Source organism: Pteropus medius, unplaced genomic scaffold, assembly GCF_902729225.1.
Source record: "Pteropus medius unplaced genomic scaffold, Ma_sr-lr_union100, whole genome shotgun sequence".
NCBI lineage: Eukaryota > Metazoa > Chordata > Mammalia > Chiroptera > Pteropodidae > Pteropus > Pteropus medius.
This window is the reverse complement of record NW_024355205.1, coordinates 37,458,838-37,465,432: the sequence shown is the minus strand read 5'-3', so window position 1 is coordinate 37,465,432 and position 6,595 is coordinate 37,458,838. Positions and strand designations below refer to the sequence as shown.

At 55.0% G+C, this 6,595-nt stretch overlaps 1 protein-coding gene across 8 annotated transcripts in view; it reads left to right on the top strand.

Annotated features, from left to right (window-relative positions):
- The window catches only part of PRDM15 (PR/SET domain 15), a 57,421-nt gene that overhangs the window by 37,118 nt on the left and 13,708 nt on the right, over positions 1-6,595 (top strand). The gene's annotated exons all lie outside the window — the stretch shown is intronic.

Sequence of the window (6,595 nt, the reverse complement as noted above, 5' to 3'; positions counted from 1 at the left end):
CACAAACATGGCAACCCCGCACCTGCGCAGTGCCGCAGCCGCCTGGGGCCGCGATGCTGGGCCTGTGCTAGATCAGTGAACTTAGCTAAAAACCCCGTGCGTGAAATGTCTCACATCAGTGAGTGAAACTTAAGGAAAATTTTTATGAAAGATAATCCCAGTCCGGGGTAAAATGTTAACCTGTTGCTTTTAAAACGAATGAAACGTGTGCCGAAGAGTCGGCCGGGGACCTGTGGCTGTTCACACGGCCACCAGCGCTGTCCCCAGGGGACCTGTGGCTCTGCACCCGGCTGCCAGCACTGTGTCCAGGGGAGAGCAGTGGGACCACCCTCCTCCAGATACAAATCAAGCCTCCAGCTTTGCCATTAGGTTTTCTTTTTAATGTTCTGTGGTTTGTTTTTTTTCTGTTTTTGCTTTTTTATTAAGATACAGTTGGCACGGGATGTATGAGTTTAAAGTGTACAGTGCGTTGGTGTGGTACGTGTGTACACAACAGCAGGGTTAGCTTACACCTTCACGTGTGTTTACGTGCACACACGCCACGTCCTCGTTATCCAGTCATCTGTTGGTGGACGCTCATGTCATTCCGTGTCTGGCTGTTGTGCATAATGCGGCGTTGAACGTGGGGGTGCAGGTGTCTCTTCAAGACCCCGATTCATTTCCTTTGGATAGATACCCAGAAGTGGGTTTGTCGGGGCATTCAATTTTTCATTTTTTGAGGACCCGCCATACTGTTTTGCACAATCTCGCCAACAGGCCGCAAGGGTTCACTTTCTCCAGACCCTCGCCAGCATCTGTCATCCCTCGCCTTTCAGTAAAAGCTGTCCTGACTGGGGGGAGGTGGCATCTCCGTGGCTGTGACTCGGTTTCCCTGGTGCCTAGTGCTGGCGAGCACGTTTCCGTGCACCTGTCGGCCATTCGTAAGTCTTTGGAAAGTGTCTGCTCAGGTCCTTTGCACGTGTTTTAACGGGGTTTTCTTTCTTGCTGTTGAGTTGTACGGGTTCTTCGTCATTTTAGGTGTCAGCTCCTCATCAGGCACGGGTTTGCGAGTACTTCTCGCTGGTCCGTGGGCCTCTTTCCACCCAGCGGCTCCGTGTGCGTCCAGGTGCTTCGGCTCCGTGTCGCAGAGTCCCACGCGCTCGTTTCGCTCTCCGTTGCTTTACCCTTCGGGGCCTCACCCCAGAAACGGTCGCCTACACGAATAGCAAGGATCTTTTTTCCTAGGTTTTCCTCTAGGAGTTTTACAGTTTCAGGTCTCATATTTAAATCTTTGGTCCATTCGGGGTTAATTTTTGCGAGGAGTCCATTTTCATTCTTTTGCCTGGATCTGTCCAGCTTTCCCAGCACCATTTATTGAGGAGTCCGTCCTTCTCGCGTGTTCTCAGCTCCCTCGTCGAAAGGTAGCTAACTGCGTGGGGGTCCGCCCCTGGTCTCTTCTGTTCCACCGACCTGTGCGCCTGTCGTCACGCTGGTAACACGCTGTTCCGGTTCCTGTAGCTCCGTGATACGTAATGACGCACCGGGTCCAGCGGGGCCTCCAGCTTTGTTTTCTCAGGATCGTTTTGGCTCTTTGGGGTCTTTCGTGGTTCCAAACAAATTAGAGGATAGTCTGTTTCTGTGAAAAACGTCGCTGGAATTTTGATCAGGATTGCAGTGACCCTGTAGGTGGCTTTGGGTGGGCGTGGACATTTCCTGGTGATCTTTCTGGAGTCCATCCGCGTAGTGGAGCTTACCGTTTGTGTCGGCTTCTGTCCCTTTCGTCATTGTCTTACGGTTTTGTTTCCGATCTTTCACTCTGGTTAAATTTATTTCTAAGTGTTATTGTCTTCAGTGCTGCAGTAAACGGGATTGCTTACTTAATTTCTCTTTCATGTAACTCGTTGTCATTGTGTAGAAACGCAGCTAGTTTCTGTACGCTGAGTTTTGTATCCTGCAACTTTACCTGATTCATTTATAAGTTCTAACAGTTTTTTAGTGGCGTCATTAGCGTTTTCTACGTATAAGGTCATGTCATCTGTGACAAGAATTAACTGTATTTCTTCTTTTCTGATTTAGATGCCTTTTATTTCTTTTTCTGGCCCGTTTGCTCTGGCTAGGACTGCCAACACTCTGTTGAAAAGGCATGGTGAGAATGAGCATTCTTGTCTTGTTCCTGATCTTAGAGGAAAAGCTTTTAACTTTGTGTGTGATCTTAGCTGTGGGCTTGTTAGATATGGCCTTTATCATGTCGAGGTATGTTCCTTTTATTCCCAATTTGTCGAATGTTTTTATCACGAAAATCTGTTATATTTGGTCAGATGCTCTTTCTGCATCTATTGAGATGATCGTATGATTTTTATCTTTTATTCTATTAGTGCGATGTGTCACACTTATTGGAGAATATCGAGCCCATCCTTGCATCCCAGGCACGAATCCCACTTGACCGTGGTGAATGACTCTTTAATGTGCTGTTGAATTCAGTTTGCTGGCATTTCGTTGAGAATTTTCACAGGCTTCTTCACAGGGGCTCTTGCTCTGTAGCGTGTGGCTTTGGCGTCAGGGCGACGCTGGCCTCATAAAACAAGTTTGGGAGTGCTCCCTCTTCAGTGTTTTGGAAGAGTTTGAGAAGGATCGACGTTAATTCTTTAAACGTTTGGTGGAATTCACTGGTGAAACCATTTTATGTGTTTTTAAGTTAAACAGAAAAGTACGAAGAAAGCACAAATGCCCCGTAATTCCACTCACTGGATAACTCCTGCTGGCACACGTAAAATAGGATTCCATGTAAAAGGTTTTTTTTTTCCCTTTCCAGAATTAACTGCACAGGAAAGCAGAAAGTGAGACCTTCCCTGTACTCCGCCCCCGTCCCATCTCCCCAGAATAACTGTGCGTGAGGGCAGCGTGCGACTGCTCTGTTGAGGACGTGGCACAGGCTCCCAGCCGTACTCTGCGGGGTGCCGGATGAGGCGGTCGTGCCGCCTACACCCCCGTACCCTCCCGAGAGACCCACCGTGAGCCCGCGGCAGTCTCCGCACTGTCCCCGTGCTGGCCGCGCTGGCTCGGCTCCACCCACAGCGCCCCCTTCCCCGGCTCTTCCAGCCCCTGCCGCACTCGCTGCTCCTGCATCCGGAGGAGGCCGCAGAGCAGGGTAGAGGCGGGAAGGCCCGGGGCTGGGCAGTGTGCTTGGGCGTCCACCCCGGGTGAGCCAGGAGGGACCACACCTGGTCTCCCCGGGGCCCCCCCAGGTTCTGCTCAGCGGGCCCGGCAGGGTAGGGAGGGGTGTCCAGGGCGAGCCCTCAGCTCACAGCCACGTCCCATGACGTACACGCGTCCATATCTGAAACATAGTTAATGTTTAATGATTTCTCGCACGACTTCAGAACACTTTCAGCAAGTGCCGTTAGCACTTAGGCTGCCACGTTGGTTTTACGTAATCCTAACGTAGCGGCACTGCTGTCACCAGCACATACGAGCAAATGCTTGTGCGTGTCTGTTTTTTATTTACTTACAAGCCCACCTTAGAGGACTTTTCACATCAGGACAGGTAAACAGTGCCCTGATTTTTCTCAGCATCTCGATAGGGTTCCGCCTGTGGCTTCTGTAACCAGACGCTCTGTTTCTACGGTAACGGTTACCGCGTGTGCTGTTTTTATTGTTACAAATAACGTTACAGGAAACGCTACTGCATGTTATTTCTTCACCTTTTTTGTTAGAAATTCTAGACCTGACTGGGACTTTCAAGTGATGGGCTGTTAGAAGTAATGAGAACCCCGTCACCTGTCACCCGGCCGCTGGGGGCCACTGTGCCACGCTGGTGGCCTTCCATGTGGAGGAATAGCCACCGAGGGGGAGGGGACACAGAAAATGCCTTGTTCAAAACCACTTCACATAAAAAAATAAATTAAAAAAAACACTTAACGTACCACGAGAGACTCAGGGCAGATCCGGGTGAGACACTTGTGAGTGTGAAGACCACCACCCGGCCTTTAGAGAGAGAAGGAGGGGCCCATGCCAGGTTTGGGAATTAAAAGTGTTTAAAAATTACCTGTTTTCCCCAAAGTAAGTCATAAACATGAATCCCAGTAGAGAACCTTAAAATGTCCACTGTGTGGCACTCACGTGTATTTCAAAGCTGTTTGCAGATTTTTTTTTTTAAAGGGAAGAAACGTGGCTGTCGCCAGAGCTGGCTGGTTTGGGGAGGCCAGAACGGGCGTGGCCTTTGACGTCCCTTCCGCGTACCTGCTGCTTGATGATTCACAGCGAGTTCACGGAGATGCGTGGGAGGGACAGGTGTGGCAGGACAGGAAGGGTCAGCTCGAGCCTTCAGTTCACGGACACACTGGGTGCTGACCCTGAAGTGACCGTCTCATCAAGGGTCAGAGCCAAGGTGGCACTGTGCCGGGCCCAGCCCCGGGAAACGGCCGGTGCTGGGGAAGGGGGGGAGGCAGGCGCCAGCTGGGGGGCTTCGGGGGGGGTGAAAACCGCAGCGGCGGGGCGGGCAGCTAGGAAGAGGTTTGCAGCCAGAACAACAGTGTTTGTCTGCCGTCCGGTCTGCCGGCCGTGTAAAGGTGTGAGCACCGCAACCTGCTTGTGGCGGGACCGCTTGAAACAGCGAGGGCTTTATTACCGCGGCCTCAGGGCCTTCACACTGGCTCTACCCCTGCCAAGTAGCTCTCGTCACACCCCCCCTGGCCCCCCCCACTTCTTCCAGATCACTTTTTCAAATGTGTCATTTAAGGGGGATCCTGACTTCTCCCCGCCTTATCACGGCATCTCACACCTCCACACCTGCCATCCCCATCCTGCTTTATCCTGCTTCCCTTCATCCCTTCTCACGTGACAGTGCGCCTTTGTCTGTCCGTCCCTCCCCCGTGAGGCTGGGGACCTCGTTCGGCTCGCTGCTCAGCCGCTGGCGCCTGGCGCAGTGCCGGGCGCAGTTGGAGCCCGGGGTCTGTAATGCGCAGGCACGAGCCGCGCGTAGTGTGGGCTGTAGGGAGCAGTGCGACGGTCAGGCGTGTCTTGCGGGGGTGACGTCGGGCGATATCAAACGGTAAGGCTGGCAGAAGTGGCCAGAGGGCGGAGGGTCCCGGAGGGTCCCGGAGGATCCCGGGCCGCATGGCCAGAATGTGCCTAGGTTGTGCGTAGGCACCAGTGTGACCTGGAAGGGCAGGGCTGCTGGAGCGCTGTCCTCTGGGCCAGACTGCTGTCACCTGTAGTTGTCTCCCTGTGAGCATGTGCGCATTCTTTAAGGGGAAAACCCTGTCCTACAGTCCGCGCCAGGCCCACACACGCCCTCTGCGGCCTGTAGCCTGGGAAGCTCTCCCTGTGGGGTGGACACAGGCAGGTGGCATTTCAGGGACTCCTGCTTCCTCTGCTGGCTCAGCCCTGCCAGCTTCGTGGATGCTCAGGGCGCAGCTAGGCAGCTCCTTCAGGCCTGCGCTCCGAGCCCGGCGGGAGCTGGTTGACGCTCCTGTCTCCGTGGACTGCAGCAGAGGGTTTCCGGGTAACCTAGAAGGGAGCCGTGACCAGCTGATGTGAGGACTCTGTGGGCACAGCCGTCCCCACACCGCTGTCACTGAGGGCGGTAGCAATAATCGGTCCCCCACCTGCAGTGGCACCTCCCAGGCCAGGTTCTGGGTGGCAGCGAGTTAGCAGTGACCTGTCCACTGCCTCTTGGACAGAGCGGGTCTGTGGCCAGGGGAGTGGATGCGTCTGGGGTATTTGTGAGCCGCTGCCCCCCGCTCCAGGGTGCCCCCTGCTCGCACGGCCCACATAGGCCCCTCCTTGCCCACCTAGTGGGTGTCTCTGGGCCAGGACCCTGCACTGGGTCGCCCTTCCCCACTGGTCTGAGTGAAGTCGTAGCTGATTTCCCGTCCTTCTGCAAAGGTTGACTTCACGGTAAACAAAAGGTGGGTTGAGTGTCTATGTTTAGATCACAGTATATAATGTTCAATGGCCTTATTCCTAATCTTAATGACATTTCTATCACCGAGATCGACCTCAGGAGGCTTGTACATCTCTCTCCAGATGACTTGATTGGGTCACAGTGGTGAAATTTGGGCATTTACAGCTCCCATGTTGGAAGCGCTGACCGCCAGGGCGGGCACCCTGCTGAGACGAGCTGTCCAGCCCTTAACAGTAAATCCCTCAGGGCCTCCAAGGGCGAGACTGCCGCCTGGCCGCTGGTGGGGTCCTCTCGGAGACCAGCCCGAGGCCCATCCTTCCCCGTGTCTGTTTTGCAGGCACCGAGGCCTGTGCCTGCTGGAGGGTCCAGGACGCAGGTGTGGGGGGTCCAGGGCGTGAGTGGGCACAGAGGGGGTCCAGTATGCGGCACCATGGGCGCCAGCTGGCTGTCCAGGACGCCAGGGGCGTTTGGGCGACTGGGGGCGTCGGGCGCAGGTGCAGGGGTCCAGGTGCAGGTGCAGGGGGTCCAGCGGTGGGCACTGTGGGGGTTCCGGCACGGGCAACTGGGTCCAGGGCTGGGGGAAGGCGGGCAGGGCAGGAGCCCCAGCTGCGGGCACCTGGGTGGGGTCCCGGGGCGGGGTGGGCAGGAGCTTCAGCTGCAGGGGCACCTGTGGGGGTCCAGGCACGGCACCGAAGTCAGCGGGGGGGGCAG